At 40.2% G+C, this 20,891-nt stretch overlaps 1 long non-coding RNA gene across 2 annotated transcripts in view; it reads left to right on the forward strand.

Moving 5' to 3' along the window:
• Positions 1–14,545: 14,545 nt before the first annotated feature.
• The window catches only part of LOC122422849, a 38,520-nt gene continuing 32,174 nt past the window's right edge, over positions 14,546–20,891 (forward strand). For both annotated transcript variants that reach the window (XR_006263981.1, XR_006263980.1), the window contains exon 1: positions 14,546–14,801. This is a non-coding gene — a long non-coding RNA (uncharacterized LOC122422849). The remainder of the gene's footprint in view (positions 14,802–20,891) is intronic.

The following is a 20,891-nucleotide window of genomic DNA, read 5'->3' on the forward strand; positions in this document are numbered from 1 at the left end:
ACGTCAAGGCTGCATATTGTCACCCTGATTATTTAACTTAGATGCAGAGTACATCATGAGAAACTCTGGGCTGGATGAAGTACAAGCTGGAATGAAGATTGCTGGCAGAAATATCAATAACCTCAGATATGCAGATGACACCACCCTTATGGCAGAAAGTGAAGAGGAACTAAAAAGCCTCTTGATGAAAGTGAAAGAGGAGAGTGAAAAAGTTGGCTTAAAGTTCAACATTCAGAAAACAAAGATCATGGGCATCTGGTCCCATTACTTCATGGCAAATAGATGGGGAAACAGTGGAAACAGTGGCTGACTTTATTTTTTTGGGCTCCAAAATCACTGCAGATGGTGACTGCAGCCATGAAATTAAAAGACGCTTACTCCTTGGAAGGAAAGTTATGACCGACCCAGATAGCATATTTAAAAGCAGAGACATTACTTTGCCAACAAAGGTCCGTCTACTCAAGGCTATGGTTTTTCCAGTGGTCATGTATGGATGTCAGAGTTGGACTGTGAAGAAAGCTGAGTGCTGAAAAATTGATGCTTTTGAACTGTGGTGTTGGAGAAGACTCTTGAGAGTTCCTTGGACTGCAAGGAGATCCAACCAGTCCATCCTAAAGGAGATCAGTCCTGGGTGTTCATTGGAAGGACTGATGCTGAAGCTGAAACTCCAGTACTTTGGCCACCTCATGTGAAGAGTTTACTCATTGGAAAAGACCCTGATGCCGGGAGGGATTGGGGGCAGGAGGAGAAGGGGACGACAGAGGATGAGATGGCTGGATGGCATCACCGACTCGATGGACATGGGTTTGAGTAAACTCTGGGAGTTTGTGATGGACAGGGAGGCCTGGCGTGCTGTGATTCATGGGGTCGCCAAGAGTCGGACACAACTGAGCGACTGAACTGAACTGAACACTTATTACATATCTATGATCCAGATATATATCTAATTTAATCCTCATAAGAACTTTATAAGTATTAGGATGCTTTATTTAACAGGTAAAGAAAGCAAGTTAAGAGAGGCTAAGACTCCTAGCTTCCACTGAAGGGGGTACAGGTTCAATACCTGGTCAGGGAACTAAGATCTTGCATGTCAAGTGACATGACCAAAGGAAAAAAAATTGTTTAGTAAAAATTAAATTTAAAAAAGAGAGAGAGAAGTTAAGAAATTTATCAAAAGTCCTATATCTCCTAGGTGCCTGAGATCAGAACTCTGGCCTAGCTGACTCAAGCTTCCTCATTAAAGAATCATTATTTTCTCTGAGCCTTAACCAAATCCAAATTCTGTGAAAAATATAATGATATTTTCTATAAAGGGATTTATGATGTTGCTGATGTTTTCTGTAGGATTTTTCTTTGAATGAAAGGAATTAGACTTTACAATCACCTTTAAATTATCCTATACTAACAAAACAAAGTTAAAACTATTACCCGTATGTCATGTAAATTTTTTTTTTTTTAAGTTTTGCGTTTTCCTTTGAAGGACATACACTAAGTTTATTGCATGATGTACAAATCTACTTAAGTTTCTAAGCAATTTGGCTTGCTGCTGCTGCTGCTGCTAAGTCACTTCAGTCATGTCCGACTCTGTGCGACCCCATAGATGGCAGCCCAGTAGGCTCCCCCGTCCCTGGGATTCTCCATGCACGAGCACTGGAGTGGGTAATTTGGCTTAGATGGGACCAAAAATTTGAGTATCCGGCACTCCTTTTAAAGCAACCAAGTGAAGCCCAGATAGACTTTTTTCAGCCAGAGTAAGAATCTGGTCTTCCTTCTCATTTTTGGTCACTGCTACTTTTCTCAGTTGACAGGTGTTGCTTCTTGTTTATTGTACCTACCCTTGCCCTCTGCCCAGCGCTACCCCCTGCTTCTGACCTCCATCATCTACTTTCAACCTGCTTCTCCTTTTCTCTTTGTTCTTCTGTCTTCAATTGTTTCTCCTGCTCTTCTTGGCTTTCATCCCACAAACGTGACATTTTGTGAACTTCACCAGCTTGCCATAGCAAGTCTTTCTTCTTTAATTGATGAAGCAAATGAGAAGAAATCCTTTTTTGTGCTTTCATTCTTTGCAGACATTTTCAGGGTTTTCGTGACTTAAGGGAAGTTTCCTGCTCTCAAAGGCTTTTGTTGTGTCTTCATTGGAGATCAATGCTATTCTTATGTGATGAGTGCAAGTTATATCCACTTGGTTAAACCAGAACTAAATTTCTTGGAATTTCCTTTTCTGCAGATTCCTAGTTAGCATAGTCCACAGGAAGCATTTGCACAGGAAGCTGGAAGTGAAAGAGACCTTTTCCCTTTATATTCAGGAAGTCAGTGCAGGGCCTCTGGCACTGTTGCTTTATCTGCTGGTTTGTGGGTTGGCGGAGGGCAGCAACTGGGCTGACAGCTTCTGCTAAAGCTTTTCTGAATCCCAGGCCAGGTGCATTAAAGGGCACTTGTTTTTCCTGCAGGACACCGACTTATGGAAGCTGGAAGCTTAAAGGTAGTGACAGGATGAGTATTGCACCTTCACTCTCCCAGTTCTGGGCTCTATCAGCTTCTCAGCCATATGTCAGGGACCTTAATCACCACCCATCTCCCTCTATTACACTAACAGTATCATCCCAACTGGATTAAATGTGCAGGAAATAGTTATGACCCCAGACACATGTGTGTAACTACTGTGAGCCAGCTGGTGAGAAATAAATCCTGCTGAAATTCAATGAAATTTCTGGAAGTCAGTCTTCCAAAGTGAATTACAAGTTGCTGTGTCTGGTTCTCCCTACCATTCATTAAGAAAGAGACATATTGCCGCTAGACCTCTTTGGGTTTTAAAGGCAACATACTCAGTGCTTGAAGGTGTCCCTCCCACAGAGCAACTTGAAATGTTCTTCAGTGTTAATGGGGTCCAGAAGAGACTGGCAGCAAGCCCAGGCTGACAGCTGCAATGCCATTTAGATTGTATGGCCCCACAGATCTGAAGGTGTTTAAGTGTCAATGGTAAACGAGGATATTGTATGGGGCTTTTGACAGTCCCCTACAAGTGAATTTCAGCATAAAACACTCAGATTTTGTTTTAAAAGCTAAGCCTTCTTCAGTAGAAAGTTAGTACCACTGTCCTTTTGAAAATCAGATTCTCATTTGCCACTGAACCTTAATAGAGAGAGTGAACCCTTGAACATGGGCCACCAGGTTACCGTGAGACTTGAGTGTTTATCATGTCTTTTATGTCCTAGTAAGCCCTAAAACTGGGCACGCACAGAAGTACTCCATCATCATATGAAACAGATATACAAGATCTGACTTGATCAGGTCCTGAAAATACAAAGAAGGTACGTGAGTAAGTGGCACAGATGCTCATGACCCATATTTCTGCCACAAAGCCTCCTCCTTCTCCACCTTAAGGGGAGTTTCCTATGATTAGCTAATTGGGGAAGAAAGAACTGGGGCTTGGGTTGTACATGGTTCTGCGCGAAAGGCTGGCTATTCCTGACAAATGAAAAACTACAGCAGTTCCAATCTGAGGAGCCTTGAAAGACAGTGGTGAAGAAAAGTCCTCTAGGTGCACAGAACTTTGAGCAATACAGCTGGTTGTTCATTTCACCTGGAAAGGGAGATTGCCAGAAATGTGGATCCACCCTACCTTGTCTGTAGCAGCTAAGGATTTTGCTGAATGGTCAGAGAGTTGGAAGTAACACAACTGAAAAATTGGTAATATAAAGACCTCTCTGAATGTGCACAAGATGTGAAGATATGTATCTACATGGTCACCAGAGAGAAACCTCAGTGGAGGATAAGACAACCTGTAATAGGTACAGTAGTCAGCCTCTTTCCTCAATCATCCCTGCACTTGACCAATAGGTTCCCGAGAAAGTACCAGTAGCAGCCAGGATGGAAGTAATACACAGTCAGAGAAACATGAATTTCCTTCACTGATGGTGATCTGATTACAGCCATGGCTGAATGCCCAATTTGACAGCAGCACAGACCAACATGGAGACTGCAATATGACACCATTCATTTGGGGGAAGGGGAGGGGATGGAATCAGCCTGACTTGTAGGATCTTAGTTCCCTGACCAAGATAAAACCAGCCCTGGCAGTGGAAGAGCAGAGTCCTAACCACTGGACTGCCAAGGAATTCTCTAGTGGTAGATTAATTGCATAAAAGCATTTCCACTATGGAATAAGTAATGCTTTGCTGTCATTGAAATAAGCACTTATACTGTATATAGATTTACTTTCCTTCCCCACAGTTCTTCTGCCAAACTATTATTTTGTAACATACAAAATACCTTATTCTCAGCACTATTCTAACCAAGAAACTCATTTTACAGCCGATGAAATGTATAGATGGATTCATGCTCATTGAATTCACTATTTTTTTCCCAGCTTCTCTGTCATTATGAAATGGATGGCTGATCAAACAGTGGAATGGACTTTTGAAGACTTGGTTCTGGCATCAGCTAGGTGCCCACACCTTGCAGAACGGCAGTGGCCACTGGAATGGAGTATATATACCTTTGTTCAGAGACAAGTATATGATACTATTTCTCTGCTGGGCAGGATTGAGGTCTCTGGGAATGAAGAGCTATACAAGGAAGTGGCTGCTCTAATGGTTATCACTAGTGATCACTAGGGCTTCCCTGGTGGCTCAGATGGTAAAAAATTTGCCTGCAATACAGGAGACACAGGTTCAATCCCTGGGTCGGGAAGATCCCAAGGAGAAGAGAATGGCTACCCACTCCAGTATTCTTGCCTGGCGGGTTATGGACAGAGGAGCCTGGTGGGTTATAGTCTGGTGGGGGTCACAAAGAGTCAATGGAGTGACTAACACTTTCACTTCAGTGATCACTAATGAAATATTTGCTTCCTGTTCTTCTTCTCTGAGCTCTACTGGTCTAGGGGAAGTTACCAAGAGAGGAAGGCTTCTACCAGTGGGATGCATCAGTGGTTCCATTAAACTAGTAATGAGACTTTTACCACATCTCTTTTATATTTCTTAAAGAATCAACAGGTAATGGATAACATGATTAATCCTAAAATCAAGGGGAAATTGAGTTACTATTATGCAATGAAGGGAGAGAGCAGTATGTCTGGAGTGTAGATTTTCTGAGATGCCTATTAGAGTCTCCAAGGAGCTTTAAAAAACAAACAAAAAACAGAATAATCCAATACTAGTGGGACTGCATAGGACCTAGAACCTTTTAGGATGAATACTAGTTAACATCATAGCTTAATATTTAAGTTATTGTTTAGCCGCTCAGTCATGTCTGACTGTTTCGCCACCCCATGGACTATAGCCTGCCAGGCTCCTCTGTCCAGGGGATTTCCCAGGCAAGAATACTGGAGTGGGTTGCCATTTCCTTCTCCAGGGACTCTTCCTGATCCAGGAATCGAAACCAGGTCTCCTGCTTGGCAGGAGGATTCTTTACCTCTAAGCCCCCCCATCAAAAAGGAAATGTAATTCAATTAAAAGAGAAATGAAAGCCATTGAGAGATAAAAGATTTTATGTCTTTTATATTTTTATACCTTTATGGTGGGAAGGAATGTTAGTGTGTTTCCAGTTATATAAGAGATGGTTGTTTTATGTCAGGTGGATATAAGATTCTCCTGTTGTCTTTATTTGGAAGTTAAGCATGGTTTAAAAAGATGTTTTTGGATGTCAATTAACCAAGGTTAACCTATGGTGGACTTGTATTATGACCATGTAAATAAGCTAGAACTTCAGTACTTAGAACTCCCTTCCCTGCATAGTTCATAGTTAACATGGGTCACAAGGAGTATCTTGCACAAGATGTGGAAGGTGGAAATGAAAGAGCAAACGTATTCCTCAAGAAGCTGGTGCAGGGAACGAGACACTGCTGAATCTCACACACATCACCGCTTTCTACAGATGGACCCTCAACATGTCCGCTTCTCCTGAATCTTCTGATTCAGCTTCTCTCACTTCTGAGCTAAGTGTGTGTTTAGCTCCCAGGAGAAGGGCTTTGATTTCTTTCGCAAAATGGCCCCATCCTGGAAGCTGGGAGTTTGGAGGCCAAGAGAGACTCACAGGAGTTCCCGTCCTTCTTTGTGGTTTCTGGCTTAGCTTCACAAGCTCTGGCTTTTTCTTACTTTTCCCATTTCACATTCTTCCACTCCTCCCAATTGCCTGCCTTATGAATTTCAGACTCCAGCACCAGACAGAGAAACAACAGTTCCCACAGTGATTTCACAAGATCAAACCCCTACTATAAATCTTTTGTTTTATGTGTTTAATTTCCTAGTGTCCCTATTTCTCTTATTAATATTCCTTTATGTCAAAAGCCTGGTTGCCAGATAATCAGAGTGTTTCTTTTTTTGTACAGCACACCAAAAGGCTCTAGAAAAAAAATCAGAGAGGGATATCTCTGGTGGTCCAGTGGTTAAGATTTCACCGTTCAATGCAGGGGTTCCTAGTTCAATCTCTATTTGGGGAGGGAAGATCTTACATGCCTTGGGGACAAAAAACCAAAACCTAAAACAGAGACAATGTTGTACTAAAGTCAATAAAGACTTTAAAAATGGTCCACATTAAAAAAAAAAATCTTAAAAAAAAAGATGGGGAAGATTATTCTTTTTGTTTTTCTTCTTCTTCTTCGTCTTCTTATTTTTTTTTTTTTTTTTTTTTGCTATTCTACATGACTTTGGGATCTCAGTTCCCAGGGATTAAACTATAGGCCAGGGCAGTGATACTGGTGGGGGCGGGGGGGGGGGTGGAGGGGGGAAGGTGAGGGATAAGTTGGGAGACTGGTATTAACATATACACAATACTATATATAAAATAGATAACTAAAAGAACTGCCTCCTTGGAAAGGACCCTGATGCTGGGAAAGATTGAAGGCAGGTTAGAAAGGGGATGACAGAAGATAAGATTGTTGGCTGGCATTACTGACTTGATGGACATGAGTTTGAGCAAGCTCGGGGAGTTGGTAATGGACAGGGAAATCTGGCCTGCTGCAGTCCATGGGGTCACAAAGAGTCAGACATGACTGAGCGACTGAACTGAACTATATAGCACAAGGAACTCTACCCGATAATCTGTAATGGCCCATATAAGGAAAAGAATCTTAAAAAGAGTAGATATAAAAGGCTGAGCACTGAAGAATCAATGCTATCAAACTGTGGTGTTGGCAAATACTCTTGAGAGTTCCTTGGGCATCAAGGAGATCAAACCAGTCAATCCTAAAGGAAATCAACCCTGAATATTCATTGGAAGAACTGATGCTGAAGCTGAAGCTCCAATACTTTGGCCACCTGATGCGACAAACTGACATTTGAAAATACCCTGATGCTGGGAAAGATTGAAGGCAGGAGGAGACAGGGATGACAGAGGATGAGACGGCTGGATGGCATCACTGACTCTACGGACATGAGTTTGAACAAACTCCAGGAGATGGTGAAGGACAGGAAAGCTTGGGATGCTGCAGTTCATGAGTTTGCAGAGTTGGACATGACTGAGCGACTGAACAACAGCTCATCATTTGTATATACTTATTTACATTTATATATTTATATATAAATATATGTATTTACATTTACAGTGTGTTAGTTTCAAGTGTACAGCAAAGTGAATCAGTTTTAACTTTTTTTTATTAGAATATATAGTTGTTTGTTTGTCAACAACTATATACCCTAATAAAAAAAGTCTCATCATCCCTAAAAAAATAGATAATTAGTCCATCTATATAATTTTATTCTGGTATTATCCTTTGATTAGTTTATTAATATGCTTTAACTATCCACCTAAAATCTACATTCTTAAAAGCCAGAAATATATTTTATTCTTTTTAAAAATCCATTAAGATAAAGATTTGGGTACATAGTAAAAAAAAAAAAAAAGGAAAAAAAAAACAGGAAAAAATGGGCAACAAGGTTCTTGCTTTCAAAGATTCCAGGAATTAAAAACTTTTCACATTGATTCCTGATTTTAAACTATATCAAATATCAAAATTATTTCTTACAGTGATTTTAATGCTATTTGGTTTAGTTGAAGGAAGTAGGCTAGATCCACAAGTGACCCAAGAGTATGCTCTGGAAATTATTTTTTTTAAGAACATTCACCACTTAGGTCTTCCCTCATGGTCCAGTGGTTAAGACTCCATGCTTCCACCACAGGGGATGCAGGTTCAGTCCCTGGTCAGAGAACTAAGATCCTGCATGTGGTATAGTCAAAAAAAGAAAAAAAAGGATATTTGCCACCTGAGATCATATTGTTATTATTTGACTTTTCCTCTTTAAAAAATTAAATGCAGAAAAATAAAGTCAAGCAGTCTTAGGAAACTAGTAGCTTGACTTATAATAATGGAGCACTTTTACCCCATAATATACCTTTAAGCCTATTCCAGAAATGGAACACTTAAAAGTAATCAAAGATGGGTTGAAAATTAAACCTCAAACTGTTCAGGCTAATAAGGACAAGATGGCAAGAACCAGGCAACAGTTCTACAGAAAGGTGGGCATTTCTTCAGTGAAAGATGGATCTCTGTGTCTGGGACACCCAGCTTATTTTGTATGTGGTAGGACAACACTTCCCAGACTGTCTCAGCATATACCACTGGCTATCATGGTGGTTATGTATCAGCCAGTGAAAACTGCTTCAAAGGCCATCTGTCTTATTTTATAGTTCTGCCTGTCTCTTAGCAAACTGTCATTTTTATTTCTTAACAGAAAAATCCAAGTGAATTCTGTGTGCAAGCTCATCATCTGGTGTATATATCTGCTAAATTTGAATTTAACTAAAATTTAGCATGTATTATCTTTAATATAATGTGAATCTGCACCCCCCAAAAATTAAGTTAGATAAAACATTCCAATTCACATTTTTCACTAAAAGCAAAGATTTAAAGGTTTTAGATGACTGCAAAATTATCACAATGATACAAAGTACCACAATTTTTACTTCTTAAAGGCAAAAATGAAATTGATAAAGATTTACCCCTCATATTTTTATTTTTCTTCTTTCCAGGAATGAAATTTTATACTCAGTAGGTTTTATATTTCTGGTTATTACAGTCAATTTTCTTTGCTTTCAAAGCTTATTTGAGTAACCTGAAATTATCCAAAGATGCTGTTTCCATGAGCACTCAATCATAGTCATGGTTACTGATCAGTTATGGTTACTGATATTCTGCCAAAAGGTCCCATATGTCAAAATTATGGTATGGCTGGCAGTTCACAGTGAAATATGAATTACATGCTGTTCCAGAGGTTATTCTCCCAAGTAACATGTGTTACTATCAAGGAGGGTGTCTTAGTCCTTTCTGTCTGCTGTAACAGAATATCACAGACAGGGTAGCTGATAGGTAACAGAAATTTATTTCTCATAGTTCTGAAGTCTGGGAAGTCTAAGATTAAGTCACCAATAGATTCAGTGTCTGGCAAGGACTCACCTCCTGGTTCATAGCTTTTCTGTTGTGTTCTCACATGACATTAAGTAAGAGAAAGAAGCGCTTTGGGGTCTCTTTTCTAACAGTCCTTGTCCCATTCATGATGGCTCCACCTTCATTGGGCTTCTCTGGTGGCTCAGTAGTAAAAAATCCACCTGCTGATGCAGGGGATGTGGGTTTGATCCTTGGGTCGGGAAGATCCCCTGGAAAAGGAACTGGCAACCCACTTCAGTATTCTTGCCTGGAAAATTCCATGGACAGAGGAACTTGGTGGGCTACAGTCCATGGGGTCACAAAACAGTCAGACATGATTTAGTGACTAAAAAATCACCTTTATGACCTAATCACCTCCCAGTGGCCCCACTTCCTAAGACCACCACTCTGGAGGTTAGGCTTCAAAATGTGAACTTGGTAATCTCCCATACATTCAGTTACTTTCTGATTGCTTATGAGTAGTTTTTTCAAAACTAGGGGTTCCCACATGCTCCCTGTAAGACTTCTCTCAGCTCAAGAGAACTTTAAAAAGTATGAACTCCCTAAATAAAGTCTTCAATAAGGTGATTTGGCCTGTGTTCAGTATTTGAGTGTCGTTGCTATAACTATATAGCAAATTTGCATTTATAAATTGCTTATATGTACATTATCATCTTTGGTATTTTCAAGGATCTTTTAGTCAGTAGATTTATATTTTCCCTATTTTTAAATGCCAAAAACAATCTAGTTATAGCTAAAGTCACAATTGAAAAATAGCCAGATCTTTTGAACTAAAATGTTCTAATGTTCTTCCTGACCATGCTGCTTTTAACAGCAGGGTATTCAAACTATATTCCATAAATGACAATCAAACTGAAGTTTTCAGGGCACAAAATATATAGTGACCAAAATATCAGACTGCAGAACTAGGAAAATTTTAACAACATATTCAAACTCGTGTTTGGTGCTTCGTCACTTCAGTTATATCTGACTCTGCAACCCTATAGACCACAGCCTGCTAGGCCACTCTGTCTATGGGGTTCTCCAGGCATGAATACTAGAGCGGGTTGCCATGCCCTCCTCCAGAGGATCTTTCTGACCCAAGGATCAAACCCATGTCTCTCATGTCTCCAGACAGATTCTTTACCACTAGCACCACCTGGAAAGTCCTTCTAAGCATTTCACAAACAATTAATTCAGAGGACTCCTCTGAGACAGAAATTTCATCTAATTTCTATCTTGTGGGAAAAAATAAACCAAAGCTTAAAATGGAGTAATGCTGCTGCTGCTGCTAAGTCGCTTCAGTCGTGTCCGACTCTGTGCGACCCCACAGATGGCAGCCCACCAGGCTCCTCTGTCCCTGGGATTCTCCAGGCAAGAAGACTGGAGTGGGTTGCTATGTCCTTCTCCAATGCATGAAAGTGAAAAGTGAAAGTGAAGTCGCTCAGTCGTGTCCGACTCTTCCCAACCCCATGGACTGGAGCCTACCAGGCTCCTCCGTCCATGGGATTTTCCAGGAAAGAGTACTGGAGTGGGTTGACAATGCCTTCTCCAAAATGGAGTAATAAGTTCTAAGAAATCAAATAGCAAAGAAATAAACCCAATAATTCTTCACCCAAGACTAACACTAGATCAGGGTTAATCAAGAAACTATCTGTGAGGGACTTTCCCATCTGTCCAGTGGTTAAGACTCCATACTTCCATTGCAGGGAGCATGGGTTTGATTCCTGCTTGGGGAACTAAGATCCTGCGGTCAAGGTGCATCAGTTCAGTTCAGTTGCTCAGTCATGTCTGACTCTGAGACTCCATGAATCTCAGCAGGCCAGGCCTCCCTGTCCATCACAAACTCCCGGAGTTTACCCAAACCCATGTCGGTGATGAGTCGGTGATGCCATCCAGCCATCTCATCTTCCTGCCCCCAATCTCTCCCAGCATCAGGTTAAACTCTTCGCATGAGGTGACCAAAGTACTGGAGTTTCAGCTTCAGCATCAGTCCTTCCAATGAACACCCAGGACTAATCTCATTTAGGATGGACTGGTTGGATCTCCTTGCAGTCCATCTCAAGATTCTTCTCCAACACCACAGTTCAAAAGCATCAATTTTTCAGTGCTCCGCTTTCTTCATAGTCTAACTCTCACATCCATACATGACCACTGGAAAAACCATAGCCTTGATAAGACGAACCTTTGTTGGCAAAGTAATGTCTCTGCTTTTAAATATGCTATCTGGGTTGGTCATAACTTTCCTTCCAAGGAGTAAACATCTTTTAATTTCATGGCCACAATCACCATCTGCAGTGATTTTGGAGCCCCAAAAAATAGTCTGACACTGTTTCCACTGTTTCCCCATCTATTTCCAACAAAGCGATGGGACCAGATGCCATGATCTTAGTTTTCTGAATGTTGAGCTTTAATCCAACTTTTTCACTCTCCTCCTTTACTTTCATCAAGAGGCTTTTTAGTTCCTCTTCACTTTCTGCCATAAGCATGGTGTCATCTGCATATCTGAGGTTATTGATATTTCTCCCGGCAATCTTGATTCCAAGCTTGTGCTCCTTCCAGCCCAGCGTTTCTCATGATGTACTCTGCATATAAGTTAAATAAGCAGGGTGACAATATGCAGCCTTGACGTACTCCTTTTCCTATTTGGAACCAGTCTGTTGTTCTAACTGTTGCTTCCTGACCTGCATACAGGTTTCTCAAGAGGCAGGTCAGGTGGCCTGGTATTCCCATCTCTTTCAGAATGTTCCACAGTTTATTGTGATCCACACAGTCAAAGGCTTTGGCATAGTCAAGGTGCATAGCATGGCCAAAAAAAAAAAAAAATACTGTCTCTCAGCTACCTGTAACAGAAACAACATGTGGGTTGTGTGTGAAGGTAACCAGTTCCTGGACCCCAACACAAATCTATTGAAACAGCATAGGGACCCTGCAATCTGCATGTTGAGACAGTCCTCAGGTTATTCATATGTATACTACTGTTTGAGAAGTACTTCCCTGCCCAAGTTGTGTTCCCACGAGACAAAAAAGAAGCTACAAAAGTGATAACAAGACTCAGAGATTCAGAGCTCTGGCCAGAAATATATACACTATTAGGCTGTAATGTGAACTACACACACCCAAAGTGAAGTCAGTTAGAAACAAAGGAGTTACCTCATGCCACTGATTAAATAAAGGCATTCACATGATGCCATTTGATTTAGTAGTATCTTGTTTTATTCATCTGTAAAATGCAAATAATACTTGAGATTTCATGAAATGGGAGGATTAACTCAATGACAGTGATAAATGTGTTGATATAAGCAACTAGAGGCTAATAAAAGAAATGATTATAGAGAAAAAGCTCATGAATATCATTTCCCATCCCTGAGAATGTTGTTGCCTGTATTTCAATTAACAGCAGTTATTCAAACAGAGAAATAATAGCACTGACTCTCCAAACTGGCAGCAGTTAGAATAACTCAGCATATTTTATGATAAATAGGTCACACTGTCTACGAAGCTCTTACTTTGACTGGGAGTCCTATAATAGGAGCCGTTCCAACCTGCCCAGTCCTGTACATCTTTGTCCTGATGATTAGATAATTAGCAAGAACATTGCAACCGTGTGAGAACTACAGTTTCACCAGCTGATCTTAGCAGAGAAAAACATCTATTATTATCGCTCTTTTAATAGTGGCTGTGATTAACCATAATAAAATATATGACTAGTAATTTCAACAGCACATGAATCCCTGAAATTATTTCTTGCTAGAACTAAAAGGATTTTAGATTAAGAGCTCTTAATTTAAACTTGTAATTTAGGTTTAAACTATTCATTACAAAAATCAAACCAAAGCTGAGAGAAATTACCCAGGGTCTAGAGAAAACAGATCCCTCTTTCATGATCAAACTCTTTTTTTTTTTCCCCTCAAGTAAAAAAACCACAGGAGTCCCCACTCTTTCCCTTTTTACTTTCTACCTCCTGTTCTAGGAAAACAAACACCTCTGTCTTGTCCCTGACAGTAATTTTGAAAAGCAGCTGTATTTTGTGAGATACATGTTGAACAGTCAGAAGAACTTTTTGAAGTTGAAAAATTCCTTTTGAAAAGTACAAAGTTGTTTTCCTTTTTTATTTTCTCTCTCTAGGCCACTACATTAAATTGTGAAGAGTCAAATCATTCTTTTAAAAGTGTCTGTGTTGCCTGAACTCTGTCTAGGTTTCTTTTTACTGAACCCCAAGGGTCGAAGCAAGTAAACCCTCTCTCTGTAGAACAAGGCCTCTGGTTCACTAGAAGCCTCGCTGCTGCCAGAGAAAGGAGAGGATACTGGAGAATCACCAAAGGAGTTCAATTTTGTTTTTGACTCCTGCTAATCTGGTGAGCTGGCTTGTTACCCAAAGAATGCTGCTAAGTCACTTCAGTCATGTCCGACTCTGTGCGACCCAATAGACGGCAGCCCACCAGGCTCCCCCGTCCCTGGGATTCTCCAGGCAAGAACACTGGAGTGGGTACCCAAAGAATAGACTTCCGTTATTCTAGCAGTTCATGTGCAGAGAAACTGACACATGCTGCTAGAATCTTCAGTAACAAAAGCACTAGGAAGGTCACCTCCTCTGGAAGAAGTCATTCTGCATATTTATCCTCTGTTGAAGCATAAGAGACCTGAGAATACTGATACAAATCCATGGGAAAAGTGGGATCTTAGATGCCACAACCTGAGTTCTTCCACAGTGTTGCACTGCAAAATATACAGCAATGAATGTGTTCTGTGTAAACCGAAGTTTTTCTTTTTCTTACTTAAAACTTTCTGGTAACATCATAAGCATCTCTAGGAAAAAAAAAAAATATTACAGTGGATATAAATGGAACCTGACATCGATTCCGGTTTTTGCAAAATCACATGAACTACCTGGATAAACTGATGAATCAAGAAAACCCTGTTTGTTGGGTATTTCAAACAAGGACTTTAACAAAAAAGGCTCTGATATGCAGCTGCTTTTTGACAACAGCCATGAATCACTGATAGAAAAGCCTGAGAACACAGTCGCCAGGCTTAATTATATGTCATTACTCTAAATAATGGCAACATTTTAGGTATGAATTAAACCTTTGGTGGTAGAGAGTTGCATCATTCGGGAATGTTGGTCAATCCAATGATTTAAAAAATCCGTAGACAAAAACACTCCAGGCTGATTGTCCATTTAGGAGGAGTTGCACAGTTTCTTTGTATTCACTTAAGGCTTTGAGGGGGTGAGGGTGGGAAAGAAATTCTTTCTCAAAAGTAGAAGAAAAGTTTCTTTTAAAAGTAGGAGAGAATTTTTATCATGAGAGAGAAAAAATCATATCACCAGAAATCATTCAGAGCCACGCATGCGATCGAAGCCTGGAAGGAGAACTCAGGATTCTTTTAATCCAACCACCTGACTGCATTCAGGACTTTCTCCAGGCATTTTTCTAAGGTAGGACCTAATTCACTCACTGGTGTTAGGACCCTTATTGTTCATCTTCCCCCCAGGATTTCTGCTCTGTTGCCATGGCATAATGCACCTGTGAAGGAAAACTGGTCCAGCTCCAAGAAAGCTGGTATTAAGCTTCTCTTCTGTTCCTTTCCCAGTGTAGTTTAATCACAAGAGTGCTAATGACTCGTAAATCTATCAACCACTTTAGAGAGTTATTGACTGTGGAAACATATCTGGCTGCAAAACCCATGATGGACCAAGGACTCAGTTGTCACCAGAAATCGCAAATGGGTAGCTTTACAAAGCAGACTTGGCCTCAGCAAACACCTTTAGCTTGACCCAATTTGGGTCTTTAGTTTTTAATATGAATTTCAAATACAAATTCAGATTTCCAGGTCTAACATTCCAGGTTTCAGTTTCTGGAGCCAGCATTCCTTCAGGGTTTCAGACCCAGATGCTGCGTGATCTTCATCCAGCTCTGTAAGATGGGGCAGGAGGTCTCCAGTTCACCACCATCTTAGACCTAACCCCACTCAGAGCACTGATTTACTCAGCAAACTTCTGTAATATGTATAAAGACCAATTTAAAGCGTCTTAAATAGATTTTTGTTTTATTTTAATTATTCATGTTTGTTGAAAAGATTTTACAATATCTCATAAATTCATTCCTGTTTTCTCACAGTCCTCAGGCATAGAAGGTTCTCATCTAACTTTACATAGCTTTCTTCAGTCTCTTGACATGTGGAAAATGACTACTTATTACCAAAATAATTCATTTCTCATAAGTCAAAAAAACTGATCGAGTCAATTTTAAGTAGGACACATTCTCTTTTGAGACCTGCTATTTTCTCAACAAAAGCCAGGCTAATCCCTTACTGTGGGAAAAGGACCAATGAGGAATTGAAAGAATTTAGGAATATCAAGACTAACTTGCTCTCCTGCTCAACCACTGCCAGGCCTCCCTAATCTGTCTCATCCTTTCCAGCTGGTATAAAAAGAAAAAACATATGGACAGAACTATAACTTCATCCTCACTGAGACACACTGCATATCTCACTAAAACCCAAATGAAACTGCTTTCCTCACCCCAACGCCCACTTTTCTGTCATTGGGGAAAATATAGAACAGAGAATCTGGAAGTCATGCTGTCTGAATGGGTGAGATCTGGACTCAGTGTAGAATTCTTTCATTTTATTTATATGATACTAACCTGGAAATTGGCAGGAAGAAAAGACAGGGCAACCAGTGAGCTGTCCTCCAGTTTCTTCATCTGTGTGAACAAAGGTGTACCTTTCTCTCTTCCAGCTGAAAGAGTGTTGTTATTTTAGTCTTTTCTCCCTGGACTCCTTCTTGCCTTTGATCATTCTTACTGGATTTCCCTAGTCACTCTCAACTTTCACACTCTGTAATGGTTTTCCTGGTGACTAGCATAGACTTCTGCACACTTCTAAAAAGGTTTCTTTTCTCTGTACTGATTATATTAAAGAAAACTGTTCTTTTTAAAATATATATTATGATATATTTATATTTAAAAGTTACACGTATTCATTCCACTAGTTCCTTCTCCAGGACAAATAATTGCAATTTATATAAGCATTTCTGACCAGAGTTTCTCATATTTGAATGTACCTATATTTGTTTTCTCATTACATCTCATTCAAGGTCTCTAAATTTCACTTAAGTTGTTAGATCCCAAACTGGGTATAATAAATATGTAATAAAGGTCTTACCTACACTGAATATAGTTGCCCCTCAATATCTAAGGGGGTGTGGGGGTGGTTGCAGGATTCCTGTGGATACCAAAACCCAAAGTGGCCTTTGGATTTTCACAATATACAATTCCCCTCCTTCCACCTTGACAATGTAATATTGATTATTATATCTCAATTACTTGTGCTGTCAGTTTGCCTTATATCTCCACCAACACCTTTTATTAATGTTTGTGTGTGTGATTTCTATATTGTGATGCAGTTATTTATCTATAGTTTTTGTCCTCACCCTCTACTTCTCTTCCAATTAAGTTGAGTTTCACAAAGTGTGAAGTCCATGTCGTATTGATTTGGTATCTCCAATCACAAGTATAATCCTTGACAAGAGAAAAATGCAGTATTGCTGTTGTTGTTGTTGCTTAGTTGCTAAGTCGTGTCCAACTCATTGCGACCCCATGGACTGTAACCCTCCAGGTTCATCAGTACATGGGATTTCCCAGGCAAGAATACTGGAGTTCATTGCCATTTCCTTCTCCAGGGGATCTTCCCGACTCAGAGATTGAACCCACATCTCCTGCACTGGCAGGCAGATTCTTTACCACTGAGCCACCAGCGAAGCCCTCAAAAATGCAGTATAGAGAATGCAATAAATGGTTAACTGCATCCTGTTGGACTAAGGCCTTGGAATTTAATAGAAATGCATCAGACCTAAGGTTGTTTGTGCTCCCTCCCAAGAAACCAAAATAAACAACAAAAAACCATTCATAAACCAATTGTTTTAAAGTAGCAGGTATAGATGGATAGATATATAGATAAATTATGATATAAATAGGGTAAATTTTGCAAGGATCAAAAATTCAAAAGACACTAGATTTTGTTCCATCAACCATTAAGTTAGTCTAACTCATTATTTCTTGAGAATTCTTTTCACCCTAAGATATAGCCTAGTTCAATTCAGTTCAGTTGCTCAATTGTGTCCAACTTTTGCAACCCCACAGACTGCAGCATGTCAGATTTCCCTGTCCATCACCAACTCCCAGAGTTCCCCAAACACATGTCTATTGAGCTGGTGATGCCATTCAACCATCTCATCCACTGTCATCCCCTTCTCCTCCTGCCTTCAATCTTTCCCAGCATCAGAATCTTTTCTAAGGAGTCAGTTCTTTGTAACAGGTGGCCAAAATATTGGAGCTTCAGCATCAGTCCTTCCAATGAATATCCAGGACTGATTTCCTTTAGGATTGACTGATCTCCTTGTTGTCCAAGGGACTCTCGAGAGTCTTCTCCAACACCACAGTTCAAAAGCATTAATTCTTTGGCACTCAGCTTTCTTTATAGTTCAACTCTCACATCCATACACAACTACTGGTAAAACCATAGCTTTGACTAGGTGGACCTTTGCTGGCAAAGTAATGTCTCTGCTTTTTAATATGCTGTCTAGGTTGGTCATAACGTTTCTTCCAGGGAACAAGTATCTTTTAATTTCATGGCTGCAGTCAACATCTTCAGTGATTTTGGAGCCCCCCAAAATAAAGTCTCTCACTGTTTCCATTGTTTCCTATCTATTTGCCATGAAGTGAATGGGAGTAGATGCCATGATCTTAGTTTTTTATTGTTGAGTTCTAAACCAGCTTTTTCACTCTTCTCTTTCACTTTCATCAAGAGGAACTCTTTAGTTCCTCTTCACTTTCTGCCATAAGCGTGGTGTCATCTGCATATCTGAGGTTATTGACATTTCCCCCAGCAATCTTGATTCCAGATTGTGCTTCATCCAGCCTTGCATTTTGCATAATGTACTCTGCATATAAGATAAACAAGCAGGGAATGCAAACTAGTACAACACTATGGAGAACAGTGGGGAGATTTCTTAAAAAATTGGAAATAGAACTGCCATATGACCCAGCAATCCCACTCCTGGGCATACACACTGAGGAAACCAGATCTGAAAGAGACACGTGCACCCCAATGTTCATCACAGCACTGTTTATAATAGCCAGGACATGGAAGCAACCTAGATGTCCATGAGCAGATGAATGGATAAGGAAGCTGTGGTACATATACACCATGGAGTATTACTCAGCCATTAAAAAGAATTCATTTGAATCAGTTCTAATGAGATGGATGAAACTGGAGCCCATTATACAGAGTGAAGCAAGCCAGGAAGATAAAGACCATTACAGTATACTAACACATATATATGGAATTTAGAAAGATGGTAATGATAACCCTATATGCAAAACAGAAAAAGAGACACAGATGTACAGAACAGACTTTTGGACTCTGTGGGAGAAGGCGAGGGTGGGATGTTTCGAGAGAACAGCATATATATTATCTATGGTGAAACAGATCACCAGCCCAGGTTGGGATGCATGAGACAAGTGCTCGGGCCTGGTGCACTGGGAAGACCCAGAGAAATCGGGTGGAGAGGGAGGTGGGAGGGGGGGATCGGGATGGGGAATACATGTAACTCCATGGCTGATTCATGTCAATGTATGACAAAACCCAGTACAATATTGTAAAGTAATTAGCCTCCAACTAATAAAAATAAATGAAAAAAAAAAAAAAAGATAAACAAGCAGGGTAACAATATACAGCCTTGTCGTACTCCTTTCCCAATTTGCAACCAGTCTGTTGTTACCTGTCTGATTCTAACTGTTCCTTCTTGACCTGCATACAGATTTATCAGGAGGCAGATAAGGTGGTCTGGTATTCCCATCTCTTTAAGAATTTTCCACAGTTTGTTGTGATCCACTCTGTCAAAGGCTTTGATGCAGTCAATGAAGCAGAAGTAGATGTATTTCTGAAATTCTCTTGCTTTTTCTATGATCCAACAGGTGTTGGCAATTTGAACTCTAGTTCCTCTGACTTTTATAAGTCCAGCTTGGACATCTGGAAGTTCTCAGTCCATGTACTGTTGAAGCCTAGCTTGGAGAATGTTGAGCATTACTTTGCTAGTGTGTGAGATGAATGCAATTGTGTGTTAGTTTGAACACTCTTTGGCATTGCTTTTCTTTGGGATTAGAATGAAAACTGACTTTTACCAGGCCTGTTGCTACTGCTAAGTTTTCCAAATTTGCTGACATATTGAGTATAACACTTTTATAGCATCATCTTTTAGGATTTGAAATAACTCAGCTGGAATTCAATCATCTTCACTGACTTTGTTCATAGTGATGCTTCCTAAGGCCCACTTGACTTTGCACTTTAGGATGTCTGACTCTAGGTTAGTGCTCACACCATCATGGTTACCTGGGTCATAAAGATCTTTTTTATGTAGTTCTTCTGTGTATTCCTGGGCTTCCCTTGTGGCTCAGCTGGTCAAGAATCCACCTGCAATGTGGGAGACCTGGGCTTGACCCCTGGGTTGGGAAGATCCCCTGGAGGAGGGAAAGGCTACCCACTCCAGTATTATGGCCTAGACAATTCCACGGACAGTACAGTCCATGGGGTCACAGAGAGTCAGACATGACTGAGCAACTTTCATGCTTTCGGTGTATTCTTGTCACCCCTTTTTAATATCTTCTGCTTCTGTTAGGTCCATACTATTTCTGTCCTTTATTATGCCCATCTTTGCATAAAATGTTCCCTTGGTATCTCTAATTTTAGATCTCTTTTCCATTCTATTATTTTCCTCTATTACTTTGCATTGATCACTTAGGAAGGGTTTCTTATCTCTCCTTGCTATTCTTTGAAACTGCATTCAAATGGGTATATCTTTTGTTTCCTCCGTTGCCTTTCACTTCTCTTTGTTTCTAAGCTATTTGTAAGGCCTCCTCAGACAACCATTTTGCCTTTTTGTATTTCTTTTCTTGGGGATGGTCTTGATCACTGCCTCCTATACAGTATAATGAACATCTGTCCATAGTCTTTCAGGCACTCTGTCTATCAGATCTAATCCCTTGAATCTATTTGTCACTTCCACTGTATAATCATAAGGGATTTCATTTTATTTAGGTCATACCCGAATGGTCTAGTGGTTTCCCCTACTTTCTTCAATTTATGTCTGAATTTGGCAATAAGGAGTTCATGATCTGAGTCACAGTCAGCCCCCAGTCTTGTTTTTGCTGACTGTGCAGAAATTCTCCATCTTCGGTTGCAAAAAATACAGTCAGTCTGATTTCAATATTGACCTTCTTGGTGATGTCCAGGTATAGTGTCCTCTCTAGTGTTGTTGGAAGAGGGTGTTTACTATGACCAGTGAATTCTCTTGGCAAAACTGTGTTAGCCTTTGCCTGGCTTCATTTTGTACTCCAAGGCCAAACTTGCCTGTTACCCAGGTATCTCTTGACTTCCTACTTTTGCACCCCAGTTCCCTATGATGAAAAGGACATCTTTTTTGGGTGTTAAGTCTAGAAGATCCTGTAGGTCATCATAGAACTAT

The sequence above is a fragment of the Cervus canadensis genome, chromosome 20 (assembly GCF_019320065.1).
Source record: "Cervus canadensis isolate Bull #8, Minnesota chromosome 20, ASM1932006v1, whole genome shotgun sequence".
Classification (NCBI taxonomy): domain Eukaryota; kingdom Metazoa; phylum Chordata; class Mammalia; order Artiodactyla; family Cervidae; genus Cervus; species Cervus canadensis.